Source organism: Monopterus albus, unplaced genomic scaffold (assembly GCF_001952655.1).
Source record: "Monopterus albus unplaced genomic scaffold, M_albus_1.0 scaffold54.1, whole genome shotgun sequence".
Taxonomy (NCBI): Eukaryota; Metazoa; Chordata; class Actinopteri; order Synbranchiformes; family Synbranchidae; genus Monopterus; species Monopterus albus.
Genome location: NW_018127934.1, coordinates 1,414,518 through 1,431,542, shown reverse-complemented (window position 1 = coordinate 1,431,542; position 17,025 = coordinate 1,414,518). Strand labels below are relative to the sequence as shown.

Genomic DNA, 17,025 nt, shown 5'->3' with positions numbered 1-17,025 from the left:
GGGCAAATGGCATAGCAAGGTAAAAGCTGTCTGTCTTTCAGAATGGTAAATTATGTTTCCTTTTGCTCTTTGTTCAGTCGGTAATAAAATACTGTATCAGCCCCTGCTGTCTTTGTCACCATGGCAACCAGCATCGCCTGGGTAATAAAGCAGAAGAACACTCAATCAAGACTGAGACATTGAAGTGGGGACATTTTTACCCCAAAACAATGGCAAAATAAGCAGGAAAGCACTCCAGTAGATCCAGGGGTGTTTCAGGCACATGATCAGGGTCCAGGGATTGTTTGTGACAAACTTTAGTTTAAAAAAGACCTTCATTTTATATGGCTAAATCGTCTAAGAAGACGCCAAGTCTGATGTCATTCCATAACACCAAGATTATCTTATAACGTGGATTTATATTCACTGGCTGTTAGAAGCTCTGGAGACCCGTAACTTACTACTTGACATGAAGGAACTAAAGAAAAACTAACCTGCATAAGAGGTTTAAAGTTACAGCTCTAACTGAATTCACAGCAAAATCTCATTATATTTGTTATCTACCTGTGATTCAGTACATCCTTTTATTTCTATCTTCTCAGATAGCACCTCAGCATTGTTGTTAAATAGTAAGCATCCTAAACCCCACTGACAGTAGTAGACCCCATATTTTAATAAAAAAATGTTGATGTGTTTTGTAACAGTATTTTAAGGCTTTTGAAGCAATGACTTCAGGTTACATAAATAAAATAAATTGTACTGACCTCAGGGATGAGTAAACTAATTCCACTCCAGTCGTTACCGTGGGTTCAAGTTTATGTGGCAATGTCACACCCAAAAAGATCTGTTTCATCAACTCTTAATGTGAGTAAGAATATTTGGCAGTTAGCTTGAGTCAGTGTGTCACACATTTAATTGAGAAGCACTGTCTGCTCTTGTTGTGTAGGAGGCCTGTTTTTCTACACTGACCCTGTGCTATTCTAGGCCAATAGCTCTGGTATATGACAGCCAGCTTCTGATCACTATTTCCCTGGTGGCTAGGCTGAAGAGGACATCTCTCCAATGAGATGCTAGGCTAACATATACAGTGCCTGTGCTCCTGTGTGCAACAGCGTGTAACACACAACCCACAGAGCAGTGACATTCCCAGATGTGACAGAATACAGGGATGTTACTGTTACCTGTTCCACATGCCTATACTAAACAAACATCATAGTCACCTGAAGAATGAATTAAACTTGAAGTTGCACCATAGGTTTGGACTAGGTGTGCTTTGAATAGCTAGTGATTTGTTGTTCTGTCTAGCTCTAACCCATTTTCACACTGCTGCAAAACAAGATGTCAGTTTTGCACATTCATACTGCTAGAAAAGCAGTAATTATGTAAATGTTCTCACACTGACTTTGTGATGCTAGTGGCTACAATAGCAGCAAAGAGATGGCTTGCACTGGAATGGCTTTTATTGCTAGATGACACAAAGCTAATTTGTGTAGCATTAATGAGAAAGACAAGATTATGACCTGTTATGAGTTGTCAAGCACTCCAGGCAGACAAATCACAGTTTTTGTGGTGCTCGGTTATTAAAGATGTGCACAATGGCATTATAGACTTCACAAAAGCCAAACAAGTATTGGAGATACCACTTTCAAACTTTTTTCCTCTGACTTCATCCATCCAATATGGATCGACTTCTTGTGCTGCTGATTGTGTTGTTACTTACCTTTACTCTCTCACAAGGTCATGCATTGTTACATATCCCAGTACACTGATCATCACTGATATGAGTTCTGGAAAATCTATAAAAGGAATTGTCTGAGCACTTATTTTGACATAATTCTAAATACAGTTCATTAAACCTTTTATCAGTACTGGTATGTGACATCCTCTGGTAACCATGGACACCATTGCAATATAATCTGGCCATTGTTTGTGGTGACTTAGTCTCTCTTTATTTTCTTTTTTCTCCTCTTTTGCTGTCATTGCCCCTTTTGCATTCATGCATAGATGGCATGCTAAGTGAAAGAGAGTCCAACGGGAATGTGCAATGCCTGCTAAGCTGGTATTAGTCACGGGGCATTGTCATTAGATTAATGGAGCAGAAGGAGCCATCCGTTCTCTTTCCAGAGGAGAACTTTAGTTTTGGTGAGAAGGGCAGAGGAGAAAATGAAGAGGAGGATGTAGCTCTGCCTCACATAGAGGATCATTTTTGCATTCCCACCCTAATCACACCTTTGGCTGAGCTTGATTACCCTCACAGGTCTTTGACTTTGTCACTGCTGGCCTCATAAATAAGGTTTATAAAAATATTAGTTTTTACTAGTTTCATTTAACATAAAACAAAAACATCTTTAATTTGACACAGCAAACAAACACGCTACTGTACATAGTAGATACCAAGTTATCACTGTACCTAATAGGGATGTAACAAAATTTGTAATTTCACGATATTGCGATAGAAAAATGTCTCCAGTTGTGAAACTGTGACGGTATCTACATATGGTTATTTCATTAGTTTAACTCGTTTATTTTGTTAGATCACAGGATTTGATACTGACATTTGGATGACCTGTCCTCAAATTTTAGAGCTTGTCTGCGGCAGCATCTCAGTTTTCCCATTTCAAGAAATGGCACAGGTGAAAAGAAAGCTAACAAATACTGAACAATTGGTTTAGGACTGAGACAGTCCTGGAAACAGTCACACAGAAACAGTTGGGACACCCCTGTGAGCAACACTTTAATGGAGATGGGCAAACAAACCGGACGCACATACGCAAAACCAACCACTTAGTAACCACCCTTAAAGCAATTTCTCTTGAAAAAGTGAACTACGATGTTTAAAAAACAGCTCCAGTAAAGCACAAGTCTCATCTTTTTATGGCTTGTCCTACTTTGGTGTCTTCTTCTCATCATGGTGTGCCAAGCAGCATTTGCTCACTACTGCCCTCGGTGGTCCAGGGGTGGGGGATAGCCACTTCGGCTTGTCTAGTAGCCTACTGACAAGCCCACCACCAGATGGCATGGCCACCAAACAGAGGAATTTAAACCTGCTCAGGGTACTAAAGCACTGATGTTACATTGTGAGTGTGACTTGTTTTATTTACATTTTATTTGATCTCATATAAGGACTGCTACCAACTGCTCCATTATTTTTTATATATATTATACAAAAAAATGCTGATTTATTATTTAGTAAGGGGCAGCTTTCATCTTATTTTGTCATTTTTTTACTATAATGATACATATCATATCATGGACTTTTTATCGTGGCATTATCATACTGGTGCCATACCAGTTTTTGGGATTGTTATGTCACTAGTAGTTCATAATTACTTATTTGTAATCAGACATTCACTGTGGTAATAACTTTTGGGTTGTGGTAATTATACGAGTAAATACTAATTGCATATGCTTGCTTGTGGATACATACAAGTCATTCACTTTTTTGTAAAAGTACATAACTACATTACTGCTGTAATTACGATCATGGCTACTGTACACAACATGTAATTGTCTTTTGTACAGTGATTAACATTTCATGAAGTTGTAACTTCTTTATAATTACTACACTGCCAAATGCAGTGCTACCCAATGCTCTTTGCTCACAACATATAAATTCACACCAACACACTTAGTCATCTTAAATTCAGTTCTTGCTCTAGTGAACTAATTCGGGCAAGAGGGGCATCAAGAAAACCTGAGGAGACTACACTTATACAACAGTGTTAACCGAAGAAAAAAGACAACTGTTACAAAGGCAAATAATCCAGAAATTCCTTGCTTTAACATTTCCAGCCAATTACCCTGAACCTCTGTTTTATCTGGGTGTAAGATTTACTCCCATTTCTGATGACTAATTCAGCACAAGTAATTGTGAGTTTAAAATTGTTAGATGTTGCTTCTGTATGTCTTTTTTCCACCTACAATATACAGTAATCCTGAGTGAATACACTGAAGTGTATTTGTACAATCGCACATCTAAAACATGCAGTACTTGACTATTCACCCTCAGCTTGACAAACAGACTTGTGTTTTCCCAATCCACTCACTGAACCAGTGAAATGATATGATTATCTGCCTGGTTGCTTGGCACTCCCAAGTGATACAGTGCTAGGCCACTGAATTGCTTATGCATTTTTAAGTGACTAGATTTTAAGCGTGGCTAACAATGTAGCGGTAATTTGTAGTGGGGATAAGGGTGTGTTGTTAGGGTCAAACACTGCTAGTCAGTGTTGTGGAGGTTCAGGGGGAGAGCATGAATGTGTGTCATCACGTGTTTGCAGAAAATTGTACCCATACCAGGGGTACTACTAGTTTTGTCCCACTGTGGTAGTGTTTGAAGGCACTATGTACATGGAGCAGAATTCCAGCCTGGTTTGGATTGTAGTATAGTGTTATTCCCTGCTTTACCGTCAACATTGAACATTGAGAAAATGCCAAATCAATAATAAAAGCAGACTGTTTTCTATATTTTTTGGATTGATGATTGAAGCTACTTTAGTCCCCACCCCCCAGACACCATAATATGAGAGAAGAATATGACAGGTTCATCTAGAGAAATATTGTAGTGTATGGGGTATTGTAGACTTTATTTATTATGAACCTCATGGAGACACTGGCAGACAGGAAAAGAACCGCGATGTTGAAATTGAAAGCAGCTCTGTCTTCTTCTGCTGTTCCACTGAGACCATCAGCAATTAACAGCATGTTGCTGTTTCGCCACAACGGAAATGAGAAAGTGCTAAACTTCATGAAAATTAATTTTTCAGTATCTATCTGTCTGTCTGTCTATCTGTCTGTCTATCCATGCGTCTGTCTGTCTGTCACCTACTTATAGGGTGGATCATCTGAATTTGATCTGAGCAGCAAGCGAAAACACAAACTGTCCTTTGACACTGTAAATGTGATCAGGATCTCTAGCTACACATAAACCTAACTTGGTGTCAGTCTAGTTTCATCTCTAAAGCCAAACAGATACAAATATCCAAGTAAACAGTGCAACAACACCCCTGGGATAGCAGCTGTGAATATGCTCTGATGGTGACTCCCACAACCTGCCGTCTGTTACTGTGGAAATAACCTTAAATGCTGCAGGCTGGACCCCAGCTGGTCATAAGGCAACAACATTAAGACAACTGTTTCCTAAAAGTGGTTGATGACAGCAGCATGGTTTAGTGTCTTCTTTATAAGAACAAACATGTCTAAGGTGGAGAAACGAAGATTATTTACTGCGGAAACGTTTAGAAACTCCTCCTTAAGGAGCAGTAGGTGTAGCAGTGTTTAGTTCCCAAAGCTTCATTACACCTGTCCTAAATTAACTGGACTGACAATTTATGTTGATCATTGCTACACAAGAAAAGCACCTGTAGCACATTTGAGTCAGGGATCACATTCATTAGCAACCCAGGGCAAAAGTTATGTCTACTGCTTAATAAAGTCATTAGCTAAAGCCATCGCATCAAAAGCTTTGTGCTGATTGCACATTTGACTTTGTCTGGTCACTAAGTCCTTAGACTTGTTGTGATTCATTTATTATTTCAGTAGATATCCTCTGCCAAGTGTCCCAAGACATGACTATTATAATTTGAGACACGTTAACACCCTTTTAGAAAACTGACATCAATCAAAGATAGATGTGCAATGCCATTAGTAGTCCCAGTACAAACTGTTTGTCTTCATAAAGGCAGTAACGCAGAAAAATGAAATGCAATGATGTTTTTTATTCCAGTGTTACCAGAATTTCTGCTGTATGACATGACAGTGGAGGAGATTATCTGAAGACAAAATGGCTCATAGAAAATGTTTTAGATCTCCTTTTTTTTATCTCTTTTTCTTATATGCTTGCATGCTGATATCAGTATTTTATCACCTCATTATAACTGTGCAGAAAACTAGATACACAAAATACAAAGTCTACTGCAGTATACTGCATATCACCACAGAATGATCACTTATAAAACTGTTCAAATATCAGCTAGAGCTTAGGTGCACACCACATTATGTATGAGGTGTTATTTATTAACACCCTCCTAGGAATAATATTCCAAGATGGCGGAGGACTAATGGCCATCGTGATGGAGACTCTTTTCTAATTGTGCTGTTATTTCTGCTCACAGGCAGTGCCATGTTGGCCTTTCATGTCTTCACCTTTTCCCTGTTGTTACCTGAGAGAAAAATCACACAGGCATTAGTTAAAAGCACAGGAATCAATGTGACATTTCCACTGGCACATTTAGACTTCCGAAGACACGGAAACACTAGATAAATCAGATCAAGAAGTCCATCTGATGCATCTGGGCTTTTTGAAGGACTAATATGTTGTTTTTACAGGATTAAAATGTAGACAACTTGGCTCTTATTAAAAAAAAGAGGTGTAAAATATGCAGTACTAACATAATCATTTATCTCAACTATTTTATCAGTTTAAGGCTTGAGTTTCAGATTTCAGTGTTTAAGGAAGACATATTTTATTTAAGCATATCGAAATATGTAAAGCTGAGGTTTTCTGGCCCTTGAGCTGTGCTGGTTGCATCTTTCCGCCATGCTTCATGTGTGTATGACATAGCAATATTGATTTTTATAAATCATCTGTGTCAACAAGTCTTATTTTCACTGCTCTTTTTATTTCTCTTCTCCCATCCCCCAATTTAAAGGTTGTGGCATTAAGTGCTGACATCAACTGACCATTCCCACTGTGCTGTGTCTATTATCCAACAGGACTAATCATGCTTTTTGTGCCTTACAAGACAGAGGGATGTGATGTGGAGAAATGTCAAGGTCTTGCTATGTTTACATTTTGTCTGAGATTGGACTATATGGTGTTATAGGTCCTTTGGATCAACTGAGAATCTAGTTCTATATGAAACAGGCTGCTAATTTCCCAGTCTGTGAAAGGCCAAATGGCACTGAGGTTATTTAAATTATGTCAAACCTACTGTCATTAACTAAAATTTTAAATATATGTAGAAGCATCACACTTTACATGATCTGTTGTTTGGAATATTCAGTTTTCTATATTGACTAACCAGTACTCTAGAAGGGCACCCCAAATATATCAGATATGTTTCATTGCATTGAAACATATCACTAACACCTTAAGCATTTTTAATGAGCAAGACAAGTTTATTTATATAGCACACTTTCATACACAACAAAATGCTTAACACAATGCACAGAGATGGATGAAACATTAAAAAGTCACAATCGTGCACAAAAGGACTGGACCCTGAGGCAGAGAGGAGAAGACAGGTAGATCAATCTAATGGCAATCTTTACTAGCAGAAAGTAAAAGTAGAATGTGCAAGGAGCAGAGTAATCTGGTCAACAGGTGAAGGTGCAGAAGGGAACACGTAGCTGGCCGGTGGCTCTAGCAGTGCCGATTGTTTTCTGCAAACAACTGGAAAATGCAGACACTGGCCAAAGTTAGCTCAGATTAACTTTCGATATGTGACGAGTAAAGGTGTATCCAGAGCATAGAGGCTGTAGGCAGGCAACGGGTAGGCTGCTTGTCTTCTCCTTCAGTTCTACAGGCATGGATAAGTGGACAATAGGTAAGTGCAGCTTTCTTTTTCCCTTTTACAGGTGTGAACAGGTAAACAGATGACAGGTAATGCACGTCTTCTCTTCTACAGACATGGACAAGTAAGCAAACAACAGGTAGATGCTGATTAACTTTACTTTTCCTTCTTCACATGTCACAGACATGGACAGGTAAGCCAGCAACAGGTAACTGCAGCCTCTCTTCCCTTCTTCACAGGTGTAAGCATGGGCAGGTAAGTGGTCTGAAAGTCTCTCTGGTTGGAAGGCAAACAGTGAGTCCGGCGACAGATAAAGACAATCTGACAGGGAAGCACCAGGTAGACGCTGCTTATATGCATAGCTAGTAATGACACTGATAGAAGACACTTGGGTCAGATCAGCCTGGCGAGAGGGAGGAGGGAGAGTCCCTGCAGCAGAGGAGAAGAGGAACCGAGAGAGCAACAATAACCACACAGCTAGGACAGAGGATAAGTAACACCAAGATCATGACATAAAATGCATATATAGATAAAATGTTAGAATGCAAAATCAATAAAACATTCAATATTACTTAAAAGCAACAATTGCATGACAGTAGAGATAGCAACACGCACGAGTAGATAGCTAGTACTTTTAGTATAGCTGTGGCAAACTGTGGATTCTCACTGTTCTCAGTATACTTGTACCCCTTTGCTTCCCAAGACTAACCCCTGATACTGCAGCTACTGTATCTACCATCATACTGCAGAGTTTAATATCTTGAAAATGGGCCTGATTTTGGCTGAGTCATTTGGGCTTCACTGGCCACTGAACTGTAAGTTGGAGAGTGAGCAGCAATTGCTGTATGAGTCGAGGCGCTTTGTCATGTGTGCCACACAGTGTAAACTGATGCCGCTGTTAAAACAGAAACTACCGAGCACTCAGAGCTTGCTCTGCACTGGTGGCTAAATGTCTGTAGCTATACTAATAATATACAATATGAGGCTGCATGTTATAGGTGTTTCCTGAGAATGTAAAATTAGTGATGCATCAACCACACACCTGATTTAGACAGCAACCAATGTCATGCCACCAATAAATTTACCATTCTTTACAGTACGCTGGGTTAAACATTTCAATTCCCCTGAACCAGTTTTTAAATAGCTTTTGTTGCAGGGGGACTGTGGAATGTACAGATAGATTAAAAGAAACAACCCAGAGGTCCATTTTCATAATTATGTTTTGGTGCCAAGCCTGACTGCTTGGCTAGCACTCTTAGAAGGGAAGGCAGGAGGGAGAGAGGGAGAAGGCAAAGAGAAATCAATACATCAGTTGAAACAGTCCTAGCTGCATTTTTTTTTTCTCGAGGGCAAAGAGGAATGTAGGCGAGAAAGAGGCAGCCTCGGCCTTTTGGCTATGATACTAGTGTGAACAAAAAGCAAAAGGTGTTTTGAGATGAACTGTACTGCTTAAATGGGAGAGACATTCTTTTGACTATTTAGGTGGTACCGACCCCCCTGTGCAAAAGACTGCTTGCAGCAAAACTAAGAGAAATCAGTCTTGCCAGCATTTACTCCTAAAGACTAGAGCACAGCACAGCAGCGAGACACCAGGGCCAATAGGAAGTATGAATAGTTGCCCTATGCCTGAGGCGAAGTGAGTCAGCCATTTGTTCCCCTCTCCCTTCCTCATTTAATACCCTGTCATTCACAGCAATGTGAACAAGATAATCCAATATCCAGGACTCTAAACTGAAGCTGTAAGATGCTCATCAGCAGCACATGCAGAAACACACACACACTCATGCACACACATACAGTATATCCTTGTCCCAAGTCAGTTTGGCCCAGCTAACTTTATGATTTGTTTATATTGCTTTCAATTACCTCTTCCTCCCCTTGTTGAGCTCAATAAAATTTTATATTGTGGATATTATTCTCTAGGTGCCGATTCACTCTTCCTATGGCCATCTTCATTAAGGCATTCAAATTCCAATGTAAATAAATCACATTTTGAAGCCTCTGTGTTGGTGGCCACTGAAGAATCTGCTAGTCCTTGACATTTACCCCTGTAAAGGGTGAACAAGCAAAGTACAGGCTGCTGCAAACAGATTGCTAAAATCCTTTTTGTATTACATCAGGTTCCTCCATTCTCCTTTCCGGTCAAGTGTGTGTGTGTGCGTGTCTGTGACCATGTCCATGTGTCTGTACTTGTCTGAACTGTGTTGTCATCCGCCCCTGCTGTTGTCTCATGTACAGTTCTCTCCCCGCTAGCAGTGCTGGCTCATCTCCCCAGCAGCCTGCAGCAAATTATCATATTTATCGAGAAGCCAGCCATGGTATTAGCAGGAATACCCGACCTCCAGAGAAACGACCACTGTAAATCACACTCTGTCAGCCTTTCATGCCATCTCAGTCATGGTTGTCAAGGAGACCGTGATGTGATTGTGAAGGCTATTTTATTTTCTGTGGGGTTCAACCATAGCTTGGATTCAAAATCATATAGACTCACCAGAAAAAAAAAATATTTTGGCTGGAATTTTCTTTTCTTGCTACAGTTGAGAAGGTGAAAACTAACATATCAAATCTAGGCTCTTATTTTTAGTTACTTCTTCACAACTAAAGGTTCCTGTCAGCTGCTAGTACTGAGAGAACACTGCATTACAATGGATTGTTAAGTGTTACAAATGACTGCAAAGCAGCTTCTGTTTTTGACAAACATGGACAAATACATCCTTGCTTATGGTTCCAGTTTAGGTAGACAAAAAGAGATATAGTCATTGGTTAATCCAATAGCCAATCAGACTCAGGTCTATTATACAAGATCCAAAATGCAAAAGGAAGCAAAAGAAAAGTCACAGCAACATAAAAAGGAAATTTACCATGCATTCATTCATTTATTTTCTAGCGCTTAGTCCCTGAACGGGGTCATCGGGTGGGGGGGGCAATCGGGCGAAGGCGGGGTACACCCTGGACAGGTCGCCAATCCATCGCAGGGGAAATTTACCAAACCATACATATTTTCCATTTATATGCTGCACATATATGTGAAGTTGGTTGTCATGTCATATTTATGTGAAATTAGAACTTCTGAAAGAATTTCCAACACTAAATAGGCTAAACTATGGCATGATACAAAAGGCCATTTAGATATTTAAGCCACAAAAATGCCAGAAACAAAGCATTCAGGACGAGCAGATTTCCATGTAGCCATATTTTTTATTAAAGGTCTATTAGATTGGCAAGTACAGTCATCACAGTGAGAGGGTCAGTGTTGTAAGTGCTTCACAGAAGCCTGAAAGTGTACTCTAAGAAAGCCAAAGGCTGAGAGATAGCTAGTTTTGTATGCTTGAAATTTTCAGGGTTTATCTTGGTAGGGTTGATCACCAGTGTTTTGATGTCTCAGATGAGTTTGGGGCATTCTGATTTTATTTTATTTAGCTTTAGGTGTTATTTTTGAGTTTCAGTCTTACTTTTAGTTTGCTTTAGTGTGTTGAGTGTGAATTGCCCTCAGCCTAGTGAAGACTTCTAAATGCATTGAGTCTATTGAGGATTCCAGTATTTAGCATTCCACCTTTCAGGCTAAAACTGTCCAAAACACTAACATGAATTACGAGTTTCAAGTGGAAATTAAATTGCATGCTTCATTATCCTACCAAAATATTATTCTGTGTGCTACATAAAGCTGATAACATTATTTAAAAAAAAATTTAAAAAATTTATTTTGATTACAGCGATATGTGTACTGTATTAATGCTATGTCTATATTTTGACAGTAAATAAACAAAATGATTCCACATTGTTTGAATGTATCATGACAGTAGCAAAAAGAATAATGATTAAAAAAAGAACAACCTGGAGATGATAGCAGTATTTAAATGAAAATGGAAAACAACTGTTAATACTAACAGGCACTACATACTGTATTGTGTAACTGAGCTAGACTGCAGCAGTGAGTTTGTCCAAAGTCCGCAGGCAACAGGAAACTGGAAACAGGAATAATGTCCACAGGCTAACAGGCTAACAAACACTGAGGCCACTGTGACTCTGGTACATGAACAAATCTTGCAGTCACCAAAGCTCCCAGGCAGGCTCTTCAGCATTATTCAGCGTACGGGCAGCAGCTCACGGGAAATGCCGATGGCAGCGAGTCTGTAAGAGAGCCGGTATCAGCAGTTAGCCCAGTCAAGTCAAGTGTACAGGTTTGTACTGAACAGTCCCATCAGAGAGTGCATACAGTTACAGTAAACCACAAGTTCATTCAGTCAGTCTTCAGATGCACTGTTTTAGGCAAACTAAATTTTGCCATGCAATACTAAAGTGAGTTTTTAACACTGTTTAAGAATGTAATGCCTTTTCTTGGATGACTGGTGGTTAGTTTAGTAACATAAAAGGTGAGTAGGCAGGAGAAGGTGACAGCTTTTGTCTGTCTTTTTGGTGTGGGTATGCAGCAAATTCTCAGAGGCAGCACACACAATAGAAAACTAGATTTTTATCAAAACTCACAAAAAATGCCAGTAGAAAAGATTAGAGTGTTCATTTTTTGTTCATTGTTAGTTTGTTGTGAAGGAATGTTCCTCCAGTGAATTAAGTATTTTGTATCAGTTGAAGTTATAGTTTTATTAGCATTGTCAAAATCCCCTTTGTGGTAGGTTTAAAGAGAATCTTTAAATTGTTTTTCTTATAAAAGTCTTTGGAATACTTGATCTATACACTTCAGAAGCTGCAGATGAAAGTGATCAGGAAATGAAAGCACCAAAATATAAAGGCAAGGTCTTACTCTGCATGCATTTACGAGTGAACACAAACAAGAGGACAGAAGCTGAAGGTAGCAGCACTCTAATAAAGGTAGTGCTGTCAGAAAGCTAGCTTAATTATCTAACACACTGAGGAACAGCATTAAACACACTGCAGGGTAATTAATGTGGAAGTAACTCCTCAGTGAAAGAAAGTCATGGCACATAACTATAATCAGTATAATACAGAGTGGACTGTCTCATTTCCTCCTGACTTCCACTGAACCTCCAAGTGTACGTACATGCATCTGTACATGTTCCTATTGTGAAGGTTTGGTCAAAAGTGATGTGTACAGCAGGTCAGTGAACTTCCATGTTGCTGTCAGGGAGCCTTTATAGATGTCTGATTGATTTTTTTTTAACACTTTGACCACTTACCGTATAGCAGCACAGAATATAAAAACCCTGGGTATGCTTGCAACAATAAATAAAAGCAGTATTTTTTATTTTTGTTTTGTTTTTACTGTGGTGAATTTGGTTTTAGTTTGACATTTCTTTTTGTATTCACCATTACTACCACCGGTATAACAGGAAACCACTCTTTATACCAAGACTTTTTATACAACACCAAATCAGAAAAACTTGGGACAGTATGCAAAACCAATCATCATTTATGGCTGTAACTACATACTGTAGTGCCTGATACAGGTGTGCCAAAGTAATCCAGAGCCCATGCGGTCAGCCTTTCCTGGATGCCACTTTTGTCCAAAATCATGACTGGAGTCACCTGTTGACATCACCTGTTTCAAAAGGAATCATCATTTCATTGTTTTACCTCATTATCAGTTCTGAAATGCAGCCGTCCCAACTTTTTTTTGGAATGTGTTGCAGGGATCAGAACTGAAGTGAGTCAAATAACCTGCTGCTGTCTTGTTTTCAGTGTAATACAGGACACATATCATTTACAGATCACAATTTTTAGTTTTAATTTAGATTTTATATACCGTCCCAACTTTTCCTGATTTGGGGTTGTATTTTTACATATAGAGGCCATTTAGTTATTTATTTAATTATTTTTGTGATTTATCAATATTATTGTCTTACATGGACTGTATATTCTCCTAATCACATGTCACGTCATAGGAGAGCAAAAATTCTTTCCAACTGCCCCCTTTTTAATCCGTTTGACATGTGTTTCTGATTTTTCATTAGCGGACTAATGGAATAACACAAAACTATTTAGAATGTTATTAAGCTGCTACTTTAATCTCAAAGATTTGGACATTACTAATGAGAGACCCTCTTTGTTCCTGTGTGTATCTGCATTTATACTAGTGACTGCATCTGTAGGGGTGGAGTTGATGAACCAGGGGTCTGTGTGGAGGAGTGAAGGATTTTATCTCAGTCAGACTCATATTAGCGGGCCTGTCGTTTAGTAAACAGTGACTTAAACTCATTTCCATTCTGAGTTAGGAAGTGTAGCGAGAACTCCTAAGTGCATTAGAGTCAGTCTCAATTTAGGCCCACTTTGTCTCTCGGGGGAGGGTGGGTGGGGAGATTGAAAACAGGGAGCAGAGGGAACAATTAAACAGCAATCTGTAATCAAAATGACTCACAAAGCCGTTCCCTAATTTCATATCGTGCTGTAACCTCACTGTACATAATAAATAAAACATAATAATAATACACTAATATGTACATAAATCAATAATAATATAATAGGCTGCTTCATTGTCTTTTAAACTGTAAATATTATTGTTATATCTTGTAATCTTAAGCATGGAATATCGTACAAATTAATTTTTATTAAAAAGTTATTCCCCCGTTTATGCCTCTGCCTACGAATAAACACATACCCCCCCTTGCCCCTACCACTTAGCCCTACCCCTCAGTTTGGCACATTCATGTGTAGTATTAATGTGCCGATTCTCTTTGGGATGGATGGGTAGGGTGAAGTGGGTGGGCAGAATCAAAACTGAGTGGTGTGAGGCTAACTACAACAAAAGTTATCTGCAGTCTGTACTACATACCTCAAACAAATCCACCAACATTCCCTGGTGTCCAAAACATATTCCTTTCCTGGCATTTTTCTTATTTGCTCTTGAAAATCGCAAACCAGTGCTTATAGAGTGTACCATGCAGAAATCACCACAGCTGAAGATGGCACTGTGTGATTCAGACTTTTGACAACTACTCATTGCATCTATTTACTTAACCTTCGTCATTAACTACCTGATGGTCATATTTGTTGTTCTGATAATTAGAACTCCACCAATCAAGAACTACCTTCAACTGAACAAGATTCAAGTGCAGAATAGAAATTACAACTATTATCATGGTGAATATGCTCAACAATCAACTGCTTTTGTTCTCATTATTTTACACTTTTCTTGTTTAATATGCTGCAGTGTCTGGCCTGCTTTTGATGTTGTTTCAAGACCGATGGGCATTTTTCCTGAGGCAGTCTGCACTTCAATCTGTAATCGTGACTGATTTTCAATGAGTCACAGCAGGTCATCAGCTCCTGCTGTGAGATATCCCCAGTAGACATGAAGCTCAAACAAACGTAACATCTGGCACTACCTGTCACGCACCTTAACCTGTTAATGTCTCCTCCGGTCCATACATGTACAGTATGTACAGGCGTCACTGCTGGGGCCTGACAGCTCGCGACTAAAACAAATAGAAGTATTCCTATGAGGGCAGGCCTGTAATTGTTTCACAGTCTGCATACTGTATTCCCCTGTTGTGTTCTGCTCCTTGACACACTGATTTATTTATTGTGTGTGTAAGTATGTCAGGGCTCATGTTTGTGGTAGGTAGAAAGGCATAAAAAGTAGTGATTGTGGTTTTGTGTGTTGTTTTTGAAAGGGATAAAAACAGGCTTTAGCCCGTGTCAATAAGCCCCCCACCAACACCTTCCCTGCAACAAGTAAACATCCAGGTGACAGGCTTTTAATAGAACAAAGTGTCTCTGTCGTACATCACATAACTTTAAATGTCATCCTCACTGACTGTCTGTTGCCTCTTCCACTGCCATTTTTCTTCTTTTCAAGTCTGCTTCCTGCTTCTTCCTCAGGCGACGCTGTTGTACCTGGCACCTTGGCCGAGATTGGCTTTATTAGTCACTGAGAGTTAGTAACTTGAAGGGTGATTTGTGTGGTGGAGCTGCTAGAAATGGCTGCCATGATACAGGGGGACAGTGACAGTCCTGAGAGTCTTCTTCTGGCTAAACTTTCCTGCTGTTGGCATAGCCACTCTTTAAAAACTACCCTCCATCAAGAACAATGAAAGAAATAAAAAAAGTACTTTGTCAAAAAGTTTTAGGCATTACATAACAAAGAGGAGACTCATGAAATTAAATGAAGATAAATTGATTATGTGCACTGTATGCAGACGGGGCTAAATAGCAACAAAGAAAGACTGCTAAGATGTTATTGAATGTATTACCATCATCAGTGCTTCCTGATAATAGATTCTAGCTTCTCAGAAACAGCCCTTGTGTAAAAGAACTGGGGGAAAAAATGACAGTATCAGATCTATTTTCAGTTACTCAGCTCCATTTAGGTGATTAAGATAGCATACATGAGAATTCCTATCGCTCCAACTGCAGTGGAAACCTTCATCAAATTAGAATTGAAGTGATTATCCAGGGCAGAGCAAAAGGAAAAAATCAATAGTTCTTTGTTAGAGGCTAAAATGAAGAATGGGCATTCACCAGGGATCTCTCTCTATTGCTCCCTTTCTCCCCCTCACACACGCACACACGCCTCTTTAAATTGTGTATTCTGTTCCAACATCCTTGACCATATCAGCATTAGGCTTGTGTGGTATAGTCTCCAACCTTCTGTCTTGGTTTTCCCTCCCCTCTTTAGGAAAGAAAAACAAACCTCAAAGGAGAGGCACTTCCTCAGATAATTGCAATTAGTAGTTTTGGCTGGCTGCTGCAACATTGGCCCTGGCCTAGCTCTCTGTGTTGGGTAAGAGGGAGCGGGAGTGGGCCTGATGGGCATGTTTCCAGCCTCCTGAATGCCCTGTGCCCCTTTGCCTGACATGGGTTGCTGGGCCAGTGCAGAACTAGAGAGAGGAAACTATGTAGGAGAATAAAGGCAGAGAGGAGACTTTCTTCTGGTCAGGCACTGCAATTATACTATAACTGGAAAAGAGGTAAATGGAGGTACATCTTGATAACCTGACATTTTATGGAGGCACTGCAAATGACACATAAAAGCTTTGTTATTAAAGTTTCAACCTAGCTTTAGTTCATTATAGTAAAATGAAAATATAGCTGAATTTTAAACACCTTGGATACATCTGGCCAACCATGTTTTTACTGGGTTTGTTTTGCAAACTATTTTGGCATTCATTTCAAATTTCCTTTGCAAAGACAAAGAATATTTCATATACAGTATGTCACAGCATAATAAAGGATCAAAGAATTGCTTTGTATTCTTCACAGTGATGTAAAACAGCAAGTGAATGCAGGAAACTTAAAATATTCTGGAATTGTCCTTTAAATGTTGCTTCATATGTTTTTCAGACAAATCCTGCATGAGCAGCCATTTGCGTTTATCTGGAACACAGACTCTCAATCACACTCTGTCTCTCTCTCTATCATACACACACATTCAAAGCACACACACAGAGTGCTTCACATAAAGGACTGCAATCCATCAACATGCTCATTGCTGTCATGAGTAAAGAGATGGGGCTCTAAGCAAGGCTCCTCCAACACAAATTTGATTTACCTCAATTTGCCTCAAACAGTGACATGTGAGCACCAGAAGTGCTAATACAGACTGGCACCTTTTGCTGCC

At 39.4% G+C, this 17,025-nt stretch overlaps 1 protein-coding gene across 1 annotated transcript in view; it reads left to right on the top strand.

The window, feature by feature from the left end:
* The window catches only part of ctnna2 (catenin (cadherin-associated protein), alpha 2), a 387,665-nt gene that overhangs the window by 328,246 nt on the left and 42,394 nt on the right, over window positions 1-17,025 (top strand). The gene's annotated exons all lie outside the window — the stretch shown is intronic.